Here is a 17,964-nt window from a genome sequence, read left to right on the forward strand (position 1 = left end):
TATAAATCTTTAGAAGTTGGGAAACTTTCCCAAGTTTATTCTTGCATGGAAACAGGCTAACCATTAAGATAAGATAGCAGCCCTAGTCAGTGGGCTTCAAAATATGTTTCTGCTAATAGGAGTCACTGGTATAGGTAACTTAATTAACCCTACAATTAGCAATTAGTTAACTGCTACTGCAACTTTCTTTTTTTAATCTTTCTTATTTTTTTTTATTTTTTGTTGTTGTTCAAGCACAGTTGTCTCCATTTTCCCAGTACCAATTTCACCCACTCCCACCGCCCACCCTCAACCTTTCCCCCCTTTGGCTTTTCCATGGGTCTTTTATACATGTTCAATGGTGACCCTTCCCCTTCTTCCCCCTGTTATCACCCTCTCCTTTCCCCTCTGGTTACTATAAGTTTGTTTTTTATTTCAATGTCTCTAGTTATATTTTGCTTGCTTGTTTATTTTGTTGATTAGGTTCCACTTATAGGTGAGATCATATGGTATTTGTCTTTCATCGCCTGGCTTATCTCACTTAGCATAATGCTCTCCAGTTCCATCCATGCTGTCCTGAAGGGTAGTAGCTCTTTCTTTCTTTCTGCTGTGTAACATTCCACTGTGTAAGTGTACCACAGTTTTTGATTCACTCACTTATTGAAGGGTACTTAAGTTCCTTCCAGCACTTGGCTATTGTAAATAGCCAAGTTGTGCTGCTATGAACATTGGGGTGCATAGGTTATTTTCTATTGGTGTTTGAGGGTTATTAGGGTATAAAACCAGTAATGGGAATGTTGGATGAAAAAGCAGTTCCATTTTTAGTTTTTTGAGGAAATTCCAAGCTGTTTTCCACAATGGCTGCTCTAGTCTGCGTTCCCACTAACAATGTAGTAGGGTTCTGTTTTCTCTACAACCTCGCCAGCACCTGTTGTTTGTTGATTTGTTTATGGTGGCCATTCTGACTGGTATGAAGTGGTATCTCATTGTGGTTGTTTTAATTTTCATGTCTCTGATGGCTAGTGATGTTGAGCATCCTTTCATATGTCTCGGCCCTGTGTATGTCCTCCCTGGAGACGTGTCTGTTCAGGTCCTTTGCCCATTTTTTTAATTGGGTTGTTTGTCTTCCTGGAGTGGAGTTGTGTGAGTTCTTTTTATATTTTGGAGTTCAAACTCTTGTCTGAGGTATCATTGGCAAATATATTCTCCCATATTGTTGGTTCTCTTTTCATTTTGTTGATGTTTTCTTTAGCCATGCAGAAGCTTCTTATTTCGATGAAGTCCCACCTATTTATTCCCTTTATATCCCTTGCTCTAGGGGACATAGTGAAAATATTGCTGCATGGAATATCTGAGTTTCCTGACTGTGTTCTTCTCTAGCACTTTTATGGTGTCACAACTTATATTTAAGCCTTTTATCCATCCCCAGTTTATTTTTGTGTATGGTGTAAGCTGGTGGTCAAGTTTCATTTTTTTGCATGTAGCTGTCCAGCTCTTCCAACACTATTTGTTGAAGGCGCTATTTTTACTCCAATTTATGCTTCTGCACCCTTTGTTGAATATTAATTGACCATAGAGACATGAGCTTATTTCTGGGCTCTCTATTATGTTCCATTGATCTATTTGCCTGTTCTTATGCCAGTACCAGGCTGTTTTGATTACAGTGGCTTTGTAATATAATTTGATGCCAGGTATTGTGATCTTTCCCACTTTCTCGTCTTTCTCAAAAATCCAGAGGCTATTTAGAGTCATTTATGGTTCCATATACATTTTTGAAGTTTTGTTCTATATCTGTGAAATATATCATTGGTATTTTAATAAGGATTGGGTTGAATCTATAAATTGCTTTGGGTAGTATGGACATTTTGATGTTGTTAATTCTTCCAATCCATGAACATAGTATATGCTTCCATTTATTTGTGTCTTCCTTAATTTCTTCCTTCAGTGTTGTGTAGTTTCCTGAGTACAGGTCTTTTACCATCTTGGTTGAGTTTATTCCTAGGTACCTTATTTTTTTTGTTGTTGCTATAGCAACTGGGATTTCCCCCCCTGATTTCTGTTTCTGATATTTTGTTGGTTGTGTACAAAAATGCTTTTGATTTCTGAATATTGACTTCATATCTCTCTGTTTTGCCAAATTTACTTATTAGGTCAAATAGTTCTTTGGTGGAGCCTATGGGGTTTTCTATATACACTATCATGTCATCTGCAAACAATGATAGTTTTACTTCCTCCTTTCCAATTTGGATGCTTTTAATTTTTTTTTCTTGTCTGTCTGCTGTGGCTGGGACTTTCAATACTATGTTGAATAGATGTGGTGAAAGAGGGCATCCTTGTTTTCATCCTGAACTTAGTGGGAAAGCTTTTAGTTTTTGTCCATTGAGTATGGTATTGGCCGTACATTTTTCATATATGGCCTTTATTATGTTGAGGTATGCCCCCTTTACTCCGACTGTTCTAAGTGTTTTTATCATAAATGGATGCTGTACCTTATCAAATGCTTTCTCTACATCTATTGATATGATCATGTGATTTTTGTCTTTCCTTTTGTTTATGTAATATATTACATTTATTGATTTGTGAATATTGAACCATCCTTGCATCCCTGGGATGAATCCCCCTTGATCATGGTGGATGATCTTTTTAATATATTGCTGGATGTGGTTTGCCAATATTTTGTTGTTGAGGATTTTAACATGTATGTTCATCAGATGTACTGGCCTGTAGTTTTCTTCCTGTGTTTTGTCTTTATCTGGTTTTGGGATTAGGATGATGCTGGCCTCATAAAAAGAGTTTGGGGGACTTTCCTCTTCTTGGAGTTTATTGAGTAGTCTGAGAAGGACAGGGGTTATCTCTTCCTGAAATGTTTTGTAAAATTCTCCCATGAGCTCATTCACTACAGGTTTTTCTTTGTGCCGGGAGTTTTTGATTACTGCTTCAATTTCACTATCTGTTATCAGTCTGTTCAGGCTTTCTGCTTCTTCTTCATTAAGTGTTGGAAAGTTATATTTTTCTAGAAATTTGTCCATTTCACCCAGGTTTTCAAATTCTTTGGAATATAATTGTTCATAGTAATTTCTTACAATCATTCGTATTTTTCTGGTATCAGTTGTAATTTATCCTCTTTCATTTCTGTTTTTATTTAATTGTGTCCTCTCCATTTTTTCCTGATGACTGTTTAAAGGTTTGTTGATTTTATCTTTCAAACAACCAACTCCTAAGATTTATTGATACTTAGAATTGTTCTTTTAGTCTCTATGTCAGTCATTTGTGCTCTGATCTTGATTATTTCCTTCCTCCTACTGACTCCGGGCTTGATTATTGTTGTTTCTCCAGTTCTTGTAGACATAGGGTTAAGTCATTTATTTGAAATGTTTCTATCTTTTTTATGTAGGACTGTATCATTATTGTCTTTGCTCACAGGACTGCCTTTGCTGTGTCCCATGGTTTTGGACTGTTGTGTGTTCATTTTCATTTGTTTCCAGAAACTTTTTGATTTCTTCCTTGATCTCATTATTAATCCATTCATTGTTTAATACTATTCATTATCCATGAATTTGAAGGTTTTTGAGTTTTTTCCTTGAGGTTGGTTTCTAGTTTCAAGTCACAAGCCCTTGTAGTCCAAGGGAATGCTTGATATGATTTCAATTTTCTTGAATTTGTTGATGCTTGTTTTGTGTCCTATCATGTGGTCTATCTTTGAAAGTGTTCCATGTGCATTTGAAAAGAATGAATATTTTGCTTCTTCAGGAAGAAAGGTTCCATATAAGTCAGTCAAGTGCATTTGATCTAATGCATCATTCAGTTCCACCACATCCTTGTTGATATTTTGTTTGGAAGATCTATCTTTTGTTGACAGTGGTCTGTTAAAATCCCCTACTATCAGTGTGTTGCTGTTTATATCTTTCTTGAAGTCTTCCAAGATTTTTCTTATATATTGGATGCTTCTATGTTGGTTCCATATATGTTTACAATATTCATGTCTTCTTGGTGGATTCTTCTCTTGAGTATTATGAGGTGTCCTTCTGTGTCTTTTTAAATGGCCTTTGTTTTGAATTCTACTTTGCTGATATAAGTATTGCTATGCTGGCTATTTTTCATGTTCATTTGCCTGGAATCTTTTTTCTAACCCTTCACTTTCCATCTATGGAGGTCTTTTGTTCTGAGGTGGGTCTCCTGTAGGCAGCAAATATGTGGGTTATGTTTTCTTAACCATTCAGCTATACTATGTCTTTTGATTAGCATTTAATCCATTTACATTTAAGATTATTATTGACAGGTACTTATTCATTGCCATTTTACCCCCTTTGTACATGTATTCCTCTATCACTGTTTTTCTTCATCTTCTAAAAGCAGTCCATTTAGCACATCTTGTAGTGCTGGTTTGGTGAAAGTGTATTCTTTTAGACTTCTTTTGCCTGGGAAACTCCTTATTTCACCTTCTATTGTAACTTGGAGCCTTGCTGGGTACAGTAGTGTTGTTGCAGGGTTTTGTTTTTTCATTATTTGGAATATTTCTTGCTACTCCCTTCTGGCTTGCAGTGTTTCTGTTGAGAAATAAGCTGCTAGCTGTTATGGGGCTTGCTGTGTGTTACTTGCCATTTCTCCCTTGCTGCCTTTAAGATTCTCTCTTTGTCTCTGATATCTGTCATTTTAATGATAATGTGTCTTGGAGTAGGCTTCCTTGAATTCCATTTGACTGGGATCCTCTGTGTTTCCTGGACTTGTGTGACTTTTTCTCTCCTCCAATTAGGGAACTTTCCATCATTACTTTTTAAAACAGGTTCTCTCTCCCTTGCTCCTGTTTTTCTGGGATCTCTATTATACTGATATTATTATGTTTCTAGTTGTCCTGCAGTTCCCTTCATTCTTTCTGAGTCTTTTTTCATTTTCTTGCTCTTTCTGGGAGTCTTTCCCTACCTTGTCCTCCACCTCACTGACTCTATACTCTGCTTCATCTAGCCTGGTTTTGATTCCTTCTACTGTGTTCCTCAATTCAGAAATTGTATTCTTCATTTCCCCTTGGCTCTTGTTGAGAGTTTCTATGTCCTTTTTCATGCTGATATAGATTGCAGTGAGTTCTTCATAGCTTACCTGTCATTTTTGGTATTCTCACTGAGCCCATTGAAATTCCTTATAACCATTTTTTTGAACTGTATATTTGATATTTGACTTGCCTCTATTTCATTTAGCACTCTTTCTGAGGATTCCTCCTTTCCTTTTGAATAGGGGTTGTTTCTTTTTCTTTCCATTATTTGTGAGACTCTTCTTTTTTGCTTCTGCTTCTAAATTGATCTATTCTGACTCCTTGACTTTGTGGCGTGAACTTCCGTCGTAGGAGACCCATGAGATTCAGTGGTGCGGTCTCCTTGATCTCCTGAATTTGGTGCTCTTGGGATGAACATTAGGCTATTTATGTTGGCTTTCTGGATGTAACTGGGTATTGATTGTTGTTTGGTCATTCTTTGGTAGGTGTTTCCCTCCAGCTGTTTGACTGAAGGTCACTCTACCCACCATGTGTTGTATCCTGTTGTGCAGATGCTGCCAGAACAAAACTACAAAGCCCAGGAAACAAACCCACACCTGCAAAAATAGCACCCCTCAACCCCACTATCAACAGCAAATAAACCAGTATTAAAAAGGATGTAAAGATATTAAGGCTATTAAAAAGAGAGTGAATATGAAATGACCTGCAGAAAGAAATATGATTTTTGAGAGGGAAGAAAGAGGAGCACTAATAAAAGTTGGGAGTTGGAGCAATATTAAGAGAGAGTAAGATTTACCTTATGAATAAAAAAGGGAATGAAGAAGGCAGAATATGCACAAACTTGATGAACAAGAAGTGAAGGTTAAAAAATAACTCAAGTCAGAAAATATCACAGATCATAGAGAAGACCACAGTGGATTTCACCTCAGTAGCCTCCAGTATTTACAACTGTTTTTTTCTTTCTGGATCTGCCTCTGGTGATATCAGTTGTTCAGCCTGCCTGACCTTAGGCAGCTTGTTTGAGACTTCCAGGGATCCACTGTCTGTGGCTGTCTCCTTCAGTTGTTAATCTAGTCACTCTGCACTCAGCAGTCAGGCTGAAGCACCATAGGGCTGGGGAGAATCCCTCCTGGGGTTGGGACTATTGTTTCCCCTCAGGTTTCTGCTACTCTGAGGGACATGGTCTGTCTGAACAGGATGGCTGCTGTCGTATGTGGGATGACTCATAACCAGGATCCCAGTGTCTACTCTCTCAGTTCTTTCCCCAAAGCCTCCCTAGTCCACTCTGCCCCTTCTTTACCAGGGATCTACTGTCTGTGGCTGTCTCCTTCAGTTGTTAATCTAGTCGCTCTGCACTCAGCAGTAAGGCTGAAGCACCACAGGGCCAGGGTAGTGTCCCTCCTGGGGATGGGGCTATTGTTTCTCCTCAGGCTACTGTTGCCCAGAAGGGAGTAGTCTTCTTGAGCACAATGGCTGCTGCCTTATGGGGGATGGCTCAGAACCAGGATCCCAGTGTCTACTTTCTCAGTTCTCTCTCCAAAGCCTCCATCCCCTGCCTGTCATCAGGTGTCTCCAACCCAATCTGACCCCAACTTTGCCAGTGCCCATGGTAAGTGGCTGCAAATGAAAATTTGTGTCTTGGCCCTTTAAATGACTTCTGCATCTCCAGCTGTTCGTGTAGGACAGGAAGCAACCTTGCTGCTTTTTGCTGTTGATTGTGATTTGTGTGCTATTTGGTACTCTTGGCTGGGGGTCTCAGCTTAGGGATTATACCCTAGTCTTCTCAGGGGAATTCAACTAGCTACTTATTATCCCTCTGGCACTGGTGTCTGTGGGCACCCAACCAGCCTTCTTAAGTCTCCACACACTCTTTACCAATCAGGTTGTGTTGAAGCTGATTCATCTGTCCGTCTGAGGTTATAAGGCTTCTCTTTTGCTATTGTTCAGTTGTTTGTTTTGGGTGATTTCTCCACAATTTAGTTGTAATTACCGATTGGTCTTGGGAGGAGGTTAGTGTGACTTCCATTCACTCCTCCACCATCTTACTGATTGCTACTGCAACTTTCTGGGCTATTTTTCCTACTATTAAACATATAGTGGTTAAGAATGTGAACTCTGAAGACAGAGTGTTACTTCAACATGTACCTAAACTTTCCTGTGCCTTTATTCCTTAATCTGTAAAATCAGAATCATAATAGTACCCGACTCTATAAAACTGTGAATTAAACTGTACATCACACATTACCTGGGATATGAACTCTGTAAGTTTTCACTATTATCATTATGTTATTACTATTATTGCTGTTATTTCTATAATTCACTGTATCTAAACCAAAAGTGGAGTTTACTGTTTAGGACTAGTGTGCCCCCAAATGTAAGACAGAGCAAGGAACTGTAGACCATCAGGGAAGAGGGATTCCAGGGCTTGACCAAACATGCCAAAAATTGGCTATGGTTCTAAGTCTAACTGAAGGAGTCTTGCTATGAGAGGTGAAGAAGAGTGAAAACAATCTCTAAAGTGTAAACATAGGATGATTTTTGTTATATTAAGCCTTCTATTATAGCTGAAGAAGTTGGAGGTAAGAATATAGCAAATACCAGTAGTAAAAAATCCTCAACGATCTGATTTAAGAAAGGGCAGAGGACCTGAACAAATATTTGTCTACAGAAGATACACAAATGTTGGCCCTGCCTGGATAGCTCAGTTGGTTAGATCATTGGCCTGATATGCCAGGGTTGTGGGTACTATCCCTGGTCAGGGTATATACAAGAATTAACCAATGAATGCATAAGTAAGTGGAAAAACAAGGTGATTGCTCTCTCTTCCTTTCTCAAATTAATAAATAGAAATGAAAAAAGACACACAAATGGCTATCAGGTACATAAAAAGTACTCCACATCACTAATCCTCATGAAACTGCAAATCAAAATCACAACAAAATTTTATCACATGTGTTCTCTGTGTATGTGTATTTGAGTATAAAATGCAATATTATTCAGCCATAGGAAAGGAGATCCTGCATTTATGATGACAAGGATGGACCCTGATGGTATCATGCTAGGTATGATACCATTTGTATGTGGAATCTAAAAGAGCTGAACTATTATAGGCAGAGTGGAATGATAGCTGCCAGGGCCTAGGGAATGGAGTAAATTTGGAGATGTTTGTTGAAGGGTACGAACTCCCTGTAATAAGATCAATGAGTCCTGGGAATATAAGGTACAGCATGGTGATTATAGCCAATAGTACTGTATTATATACTTAAAAATTACTAAGAGAGTAGTTCTTAAATGTTTTCACCACAAAAGGAAATAGTAATTATGGGATGTGATGGAGCTGTTAGCTAATGCTATGGTGGTAATCATATTATAATATATACATGTATCAAATCAACATGTTGTGGACTGTAAACTTACACAATGTTTATGTCAATTATATCTCAGTAAAGCTGGAAACAAACAATCAAAAGCCACAGGGAGAAAATATCCATCTACAAGCCAAGAGGGGAGACCTCCAAAGAAACCAACCCTGCCAACACCTTGATCTTGGACATCTAACTTCCGGAAACTGTGAGAAATAAATTTCTGTTGTTAAAGCCCCCCCAAAATATTGCAAATTTAGTATAAAATGCAGAATGCAGTGTCTACTCCCAGATTTGAAAATATTTACCCTGTAGAAAACATTTGGAAAAATATTTTGAAATATGTTTATTTTTTTGGTAATATCGATTACCCAGGCATAGGAAAACATGGCTTGCCTCCTCACAAAACCATATCAAAATTACAACTAAATTATAGGACAACCATCATTCAGAAACATCAGAAACTGAGTTGAATGGAAGTCTGACAACTACCAAATAGAAGAAACCATATCTGTCCAGACTGTGGAGAGACGTGGAACAGGCTGGTCCCACATCCGCATGTGGTGGATTAAACTTCAGGATGGATATCTCAGAGTTGAGGAGTCCCAGGCCCACACCAGGCTCCCCAGACCAGGATTCCAGTGCCAAGAAGATAAGTCCCCATAACTTCTGCTGCAAAAATCAGCAGGGATTGAGTCAGTGGAAGAAAATTCTAGAGCCCCAAGCAGTTCCCCTTAAAGAACCCAAACACAGACTTACTCAGACTCACTCCCTCTGAGCTCTAACACCAGAGTAGCAGCTTGAAAGGCACCAGTAGCATACAGGGAGGAATTTAAGTGTCTGGCACGAAGGCAGGAGCTGGGGGACAGCTTTCTCCCAGACAGAAAGGTGGGCAGAGGGCACTGACCCTTTTCTGAGTCCTCCTCCCACAGAGCCACCGAGCTAGCATGGGGTGCCATATCTGAGACTCCATGAACCTGGCTAACACTGTTTGCCCCACCTTGTAGATCCCCTGAGGCTCTGTCCCACTCAAATTACAGCTGTTAACAGTGCCTTTCCCATATAAATGGCTGGTCTTGGCTCATTCTTCACAGCTTCTTAAATACTTTCAGACAAGCAGTAGTTGGCCTCAGTGAGCAACAGCCCCTGTACCACCAGCATGGCACTAGCAGCAGTTAGCCTAGATTCACAGTTTGGCTTTGTCTGGGAATCTCCAAGCCTACCTCAATTAGCAGCCATCTCAGATTGCTTTATAGAACAAGTGGGGTATCCCCAGACAAACGACACAGGGTGGCAGACCTTGGCCTGCACCACCTTGGAAATATCAGGTCTTTGCATCTAGTGGACAGCTACAGACAATGTAAAGGCACCACCACTCTTCTCCTGCACAGATGATCCTCCACACAGGACAGATGTTGGTTGTCAGTGGTCACAGCTTGTCCTTATACTTGACAAGCCTGGGTAAATCTCTCCTATTGACCTGCCAACAGCAACCAAACCTCAACTACCAGAAGAAGGTATACTCAGCCCACACTAAGGGCATGCCTTGAGTACCCAGCTTGGATGATAAGGCAGGCTGTGTCACTGGACCCTACAGGACACCTACTATATTAGGCCACCAAGACAGGGAGTCACAGCAACTCTATCTAACATGTAGAAACAAACAAAGGAAGGCTACCAAAATGAGGAGGCAAAGAAACATGGCTCAATTGAAAGAACAGATCAAAACTTTGTTTAGGCGAACTAAACAAAATGGAGATAAGCCACCTATCAGATACAGAGTTCGAAACACTTCATAAGGATGCTCAAGGAACTTAGTGAGGACCTCAACAACATAAGAAAAGATCCAGTCAAAAATGAAGGATACATTAAAAAAAAACAACTTTAGAGATAAAACATAATCTCAATATTTTGAGGATCTTACTTCTGCAGATCTTTCCTTTGTCCTCTTTCTTTTCTACAGTCTTATTGAGAAATAAATGACATGTATCACTGTAAAAAAAAATGAAGGATACATTAATTGAAATAAAGAACAATTTACAGGGAAACAATAGTAGAGTGGATAAGACTGATAATAAAATCAATGATTTGGGACATGTGGAAGCAAAGCAAAACAAACAAACAAACAAACCAACCAACAAATCCCAAAATCAGCCCCCCTCCAAAAAAACCCCAGAACAACAAGAAGAAAAAAGAATCTAAAACAATGAGGGTAGTGTAATGATCCTCTGGGACAACTTCAATAGTTCCAAAATTTGAATGATAGGTGTACTAGAAGGAGATGAAGAAGAGCAAGAAATGGAAATCTATTTGAAAAAATAGTGAAAGAAAACTTCCTTAATTTGGTGAAGGAAAGAGACATGCAAGTCCAGGAAGCACAGAGAATCACAAACAAGATGGATGTAAAGAGGTCCACTCAAAGACGCATCATACTTAAAATGACAGAGGTTAAAGATAAAGTGAGACTCTTAAAAGCAGCAAGAAAAAAGCGGTTTTTTAGTTACATGGGCAGTCCCATATAACTGTCAGCTGATTCTCAAGAGAAACTTTCCAGGCTAGAAGGGATTGGCAAGAAATATTGAAAGCCATGAAAAGCAGGGACTTACAACCAAGGTTGCTCTAATCAGCAACAATATCATTCAGAATGTAAGGGTACAAAAGAGCTTCCCTGATGAGAAAAACTAAAGGAGTATGTTAAAGAAATATCACCAAAACATTATGTTCTTGTACATTTTACTGATTCTGCTATTACAGTTGTCCCATTTTTTTCTCCCCTTTATTCCCCTCCGCCCTGCACCTGCCCCCCAACCAGCATCCCCCCACGTAGTTCATTTCCATGGGTTGTACATGTAAGTTCTTTGGGCTCTCCATTTCCTATACTATTCTTAATCTCCCCCCTGTCTATTTTGCACCTACCATTTATGCTCTTATTCCTTGTTCCTACCCCCCCATTCTCCTCCCTCCCCACTGATAACCCTTCATGTGATCTCGATTTCTGTGATTCTGTTCCTGTTCTGGTTGTTTGCTTAGTTTGTTTTTGTTTTCTTTTTCTTTTAGGTTAAGTTGTTGATAGTTGTAAGTTTGTTGTCATTCTACTGTTCATAGTTTTGATCTTCTTTTTCTTAAATAAGTCCCTTTAACATTTCATATAATAAGGGCTTGGTGATGATGAACTCCTTTAACTCAACCTTATCTGGGAAGCACTTTATCTGCCCTTCCATTCTAAATGAAAGCTTTGCTGAACAGAGTATTCTTGGATGTAGGTCCTTGCCTTTCATGACTTTGAATACTTCTTTCCAGTCCCTTCTTGCCTGCAAGGTTTCTATTGAGAAGTGAGCTGAGAGTCTTATGGGAACTCCTTTGTAGCTAATTCTCTTGCTGCTTTTAAGATTACATCCTCATCTTTAATCTTGGGTAATGTAATTATGATGAGCCTGGGTGTGTGCTTCCTTGGGTCCAAGTTCTTTGGGACTCCCTGAGCTTCCTGGATCTCCTGGAGTCTATTTCCTTCACCATATTGGGGAAGTTCTCCTTCATTATATGTTCAAATAAGCTTTCAATTTCTTGCTCTTCCTCCTCCCCTTCTGGCACCCTTATGATTCGGATGTTGGAGTGTTTAAAGTTGTCCTGGAGGTTCTTAAGCCTCTTCTCATTTTTTTGAATTCTTATTTCTTCACCCTATTCTGGTTGGGTGTTATTTCTTGCTTCTGTTCCAAATTGTTGATTTGAGTCCCTGTTTCCTTCCCTTCACTGTTGGTTCCCTGTGTATTTTTCTTTATTTCACTTTGCATAACCTTCACTTTTTCCTCTATTTTGTGACCATACTCAACCATTTTTGTGAGCATCCTGATTACTAGTGTTTTGAACTCTGAATCTGATAGGTTGGCTATGTCTTCATTGCTTAGTTGTATTTTTTCTGGAGTTTTGATCTGTTCTTTCATTTGGGCCATATTTCTTTGTCTTGGAGTTCCTTTATATCAGAAAGGGCAGAGACTTAGGTATTTGCCAGGATAGAGCAACACACATCAATTTGTTGTGACACTATATGTGGGGGAGGGGTCCGAGAGGGGAACAATGACACTTCCTTGGCCCTTGACCATCTTGCAGTCTCTTCCTCTGCTACCCACAAGAAATTGGGCCCCTCTGGTGCTAAAGCCCAGGTGGGTGGGTTTGTGTACATTCTAGGAGTGGGTCTCTCCAATGAACTTTCCTGTGAGGTGGGATTTTTTTCCCCACTTCCACAGTCTCCACAGATTTTTACAGCCAGAGGTTTTGAGGTTGTAGTTTCCTGCACTGGAAACCTGGGTTGCTCTTTCTGTCTTGCTCCCTAGTTGTTATTCTCAGCTAATCGGCATGCAAATGTGGAACCACTTGGTCCATCACCTTGCCATATGTCCCCTCAACCCGGCTGCATGTCTCTGCACCTTCCTACCAGTATGGATGAATGTTTAACTCCTTGGTTGTTGGACTTCTATAAAGTTCAATTTTCTGGCAGTTCTGGTTGGTTTTTGTTTTTAAATTTATAGTTGTCCTTCTTTTGGTTGTGTGTGGAAGCAAAGCTTATCTACCTATGCTTCCTTCTTGGCCACCAAAACTATTATTATATGAAATGTTAAAGGGACTCATTTAAAAAAAGAAGATCAAAACTATGAACAATAAAATGGCAATAAATACATACGTAACAACAACTGAATCTCAAGAAACAAACTAAGCAAACAATAAGAAGAGACAGAATCATGGATACTGAGAGCATTTTGATGGTTACCAAATTGGAGGGAGTGGGGGAATAGATGAAAAGGTGAGGGGAATAAGAAGTACAAATAGGTAGTTACAGAATAGCCATGGGATATTAATTGCAATATATGAAATGTAGTAGCCAAAGAACTTACACACACGACCAATGGGCATGAACAGTGGTGTGGAGATTGCCTGAGGGAGTGGGGGTGTTGGGTCTAGGGGAGCAAAGAGAGAAAATTTGAGACAATTGTAATAGCATAATCAATAAATATAATTAAAAATATTGATTATCCATATACATAACTTTGTACTATTTCCTTTTACCAAGTTTCAAATTATGTAGAGGTGAAATATATACATAGAGACTGTATACTCAAGTAAACTCAGCAAATTGTTAGATTAAAGTCATTTTGCCTCAAATAATTATTTACTAGCTTGTTTAGTTTGGGGCCAAATGGCCTATTCAAATGTAAAATTCTGCAGTTCTGAATGGCAGACATAAACTGAAAACTATCATGTCTGCCATGCTACTACAAAGATGGGAAAGTAAACAAAGTGATAGTTTTTCTCCAGAATTTAAAGGAGTTGAAAAATGCCAACAAGTAATATATATGTAAGTAATAGCACATACCTGTCTTATGTTTCTAAGGTGAACTCCTTATTAGCACTTGAAAGAAAAAAGTAGTTGACCCTACTAAAAGTAGTTAAGTCCATCTTGATCTCTTAGTCCTCTTAATTGCTCAGATATTACCATTATTCTTATTCAGCCATTAACCAAGAGGTTAGTTAAGGAGATAAGATAGAAGGTGTATATTAAAAATAAATTAAAAAGGAATCAAGATGGCAGAGGTGTGAGTGGAAGTCCCACTGACCTCCTCCCAGAACCACTCTGGAATTACAACTAAATTGTGGAGAAAACACCTGGAACAAACAACTGAACAATAGCGAAAGAGGAGCCTTACACCCTTGGAGACAGAAGAATCAGCTTTAGAGCAGTATAAATAGTAAGGAGTGTGATAGAGACTCAAGGAGGCAGGTGGGGTGCCCATGGGCACCAGCACCAGAAGGATATTGAAAGGGCCAGTTGGATCCCCCTGAGGAGTGGGGTCTAAACCAGAAGAAGGGATCTCCAGCCTACAGTACCAGAGCCCCCAAAATACACAGACAACAGCCAGCTGCAAAAAGCAGCAGGATTGCTCTTTGCCAGAGACAGGTGGCTAGAGACGCAAAGAGCCGTTTAAAGGGCCAACACATAATTTTTTATTTACAGCCACTTACCCTGGTCTCCAGCAAAGGTGGGAGCAGAGTGAGCTAGAGACTCCTGAGGAGACACTGGGGAAGGAGGGAACTGAGAGAGTATCTGGTGGGATATTGGTGCTGCCTCATCCCCCATATAGCAGCAGCCATTTTGCTCAGGCAGAGACCACTCCCCCTGAGTGGCAGCAGTATCAGAGAACCCCATAGCCCCATCCCCAGGCAGGATTCTGCCCTATCAGGTACTGTCTAAGCCTCCTGCTGAATGCAGAGTGGCAGCCATAGATAGTAGATCCCTGGTTAAAGGGGACACAGAGTGGTCTGGAGACACCTGAGGAGAGACAAGGACAGAGGCTTTGGGGAGACAGCAGAGAGAGTATCTGGTGGGATCCCAGTGCTGACTTCTCCACCATACGGCAGCAGCCATCTTGCTCAGGGAGAGACAAATCCCATGAGAGGGAGCAGCATGAGAGGACTCAATAACGCCAGTCCCAGGAGGGACTCCACCCCACCCTGTGCTGTCTAAGCCTGACTGCTGAGTGCAGAGTGACTAGTTTAACAGCTGAAGGGGACAGCCACAGACAGTAGATTCCTGGGAGTCTCAACAGACTGCCTAAGGTCAGTCAGGGACAATGTCTGACATTATCAGAGACAGATCCAGACAGTAAAAACAATGGTCTCCTACCATAGCAGTTCATACTACAAAGTCAGGAAATCAAGACAGGTCATTTTAAGAAGCAGAAGCAAAAGAGAAGAGCCTCATAAATAATGGGAAAACAAAGAAATAACCCCCACTCAAAGGGAAAGGAGGAATCCTGAGATAGAGAACTAAATGAAATAGAGGCAAGTAAACTATCAGATATTGAGTTCAAAACAACAGTTCTAAGGAAGCTCAATGAGCTCACTGGGCTTAGAGAGAGTTACAAAAAACTGCAGGGAAACTACGAGGAACTCACTGCAAACTATATCAGTATGAAAAAAGACATAGAAACTACCAATAAGAAACAAAAGGGAAATGAAGAATAGAATTTCTGAATTAAAGAACACAGTAGAAGGAATCCAAAGCAGGCCAGATGAAGCAGAGGATCAAATCAGCAAGCTGGAGGACAAAGTATAAAAAAGCTCCCAGAAAGAGCAAGAAAATGAAAAAAGACTCAAAAAGAATGAAGATGCATTTAGGGAATGCAAGATAACCTGAAACATAATAATTTCCATATAATAGGGATACCAGAAGGAGAAGAGGATGAAGAAGGGGTAGGGAATCTGTTTGAAAAAGTAATGATGGAAAACTTCCCGCATTGGAGGAGAGAAAAAGTCACACAAGTCCAGGAAGCACAGAAGGTCCCATTCAAGAGGAACCCAATGAGGCCTACTCCAAGATACATTACCATTTAAATGGCAAATATCAAAGACAAACAGAGAATCCTAAAGGCAGCAAGGAAGAAACAGGTAGTAACATATAAAGGAGCCCCGATACGGCTAGCAGCTGACTTCTCAATGGAAACACTGCAAGCCAGAAGGGAATGGCAAGAAATCTTCCAAGTCATGAAAAGCAAAGGCCTGCAATCAAGACCGCCCTACCCATTAAGGCTCTCAGCTAAAATGGATGGCAAAATAAGGGGTTTCCCTGACAAAAGAAGGCTAAAAGAATACACCTCCACCAAACTAGCACTGCAAAATATGCTAAAGGGGCTTCTTTAAGATGAAGAAAAAGAGTCTTTGAATACCCACTTCCTTTCAGAGTTGCCAATACGTGATATTACCAATATTTTTAATATGTATTAACCTGATTTTGACAATGATGTGTCATTTTATTGTTCCTTTATTATCCAGAAAGTAAAAACAATGGTCGCCAGCATAGCTGATAAGAGGAACTGGGCCAGATCTTCTCTTGGAGACCTCCAAAGAGTAAAAATAATTTCACCAAATGTGGTATTAAGGATTCAATTACAATGTAAATCTTTCCACTGTATTTTGGGAAATTGATTTCCCCAAGATAACAAGATAAAGAAGCCAATCCATACAATGATGAGTCTTCTCAGTAGAATAGCATGCTAGCATGCTATCCAATCTTTTAGAAATAATTTAATCCCCATTAAAATAACAATTGCCTCAACTAAAAGAGTAGCAAGGGTTGGGTTGGCCAAAAGGTCTATTACATTTTTTTCATAAAAGATACATTTTTCATTTTTACCAATAACTTTATTGATTTGGATATTTTAAATATGTCAGCTATCTCCCGCTATTGGTTTCTAGTGGGCAGAGGCCAGGGGTGTTGCTAAACAACTTCCAGTGCATAAGAGCAATAATTATTCCAATACAGCAAAGAATTACTTGGCCAAAAATGTCAATAGTACCAAGAAATTTCACAAAACACTTTTGACATATTCGATCAGTCGCAGCACCTTCTCCATACACTGCACAAATCCTTTTTTTCCATTTTAGTTGTGTTTTTACCTTTCTTTAAATAATAAAGCATAATACACCAATAATGTTGCATACCTTCTTCCATCTTCAGTATAAATTACTGCACAAAAATTTACCAATTTTGATAAGTTTTTAAAAAATGCACAGTGATATGACAGCTGTCACAATACAATCTAACAAAATTGTTTCAAATAAAGTTAAAGACGACTAAGCACTACTAGAGCCATTGTACAAAGAAAACAATGGACTTTTTGGTCAACCCAATATTATTCCATTGTATAACACAGTCCAGACATGCATATCCATTATTAATGTGGTAAGGATGGCTTCAAACAAGGGCAAAGGTACATAGGATCATGAAAAACAGAACATTGAGAGTTATAACAGCAACTTGATCAATTTTTCCCCGGGGAAGTTGAACTTCATCTATACTTGCTTTTTCTAGATTAATATTTTTACTCTGTTGTCCTGAGTCATCCATGTGGTGTTTTGTTAATATTATAAAGATCAGAAAAATATTTAAAACTCCTAGGAAGGCACTACATAACACTGGTGTTGTATATATGCTTATCTACAGCTTTACAGTCTCCATGTCATGCCCTTTTCTCCAATGAGTACAAAGCAGTTCTGAAAAACTGGACCTAGAATAAAACCCAATGCTTGGCATACATTTGTGTTTGCCACAGAACTTGTTCTTTCCTGAAGGGAAGTAGCACCAACAATATATCATCTTTTAACTGTTACTTTTCCTACTCTGAACCCCACTAATTTATTAGCAACCAACATGAAGTATTTATTATGAGAAGCTAAGACATGGACATATGTATAGAGGCAGTTGACTGCCACTGAAATGAAGGTGGGCACAAAGAGAAGTTCTTTTCTTGGTCTGTAATTATACCACAAACCAAATGTAGGTGAACTTACAATTTGGCCAAGGCTTAATTAAACAACTCAGCCCAAAAAACTTGCATCTGCGGTCTGATCGATCTTTTGAAGATATAACCATGTTGACATTATAGCAATAGGAAATCCTACACTACTCAGAAACATAACAAGATACAGAATCCTAATAGAACTCCATTGGCTCTTATAATGCTCTTCAGTTTCTATAATATCCCATTCTCTTAGGTCTCATGTGAAAGGCTGTCCGCTTCTACTGCCCTGGTGCCACTTATTTTGCCCAGTATGGCTAATGCCAGTTAAGGATTCAGTCCCAAT

At 39.3% G+C, this 17,964-nt stretch overlaps 1 pseudogene; it reads right to left on the reverse strand.

Moving 5' to 3' along the window:
* Window positions 1-17,865, reverse strand: part of LOC129085585 (major facilitator superfamily domain-containing protein 8-like) — a 43,967-nt pseudogene extending 26,102 nt beyond the window's left edge.
* Between the last annotated feature and the right edge of the window lie 99 nt (window positions 17,866-17,964).

This window comes from Pteronotus mesoamericanus, unplaced genomic scaffold, assembly GCF_021234165.1.
Source record: "Pteronotus mesoamericanus isolate MK-2021 breed Mesoamerican mustached bat unplaced genomic scaffold, CSHL_Meso_final scaffold_31, whole genome shotgun sequence".
Classification (NCBI taxonomy): domain Eukaryota; kingdom Metazoa; phylum Chordata; class Mammalia; order Chiroptera; family Mormoopidae; genus Pteronotus; species Pteronotus mesoamericanus.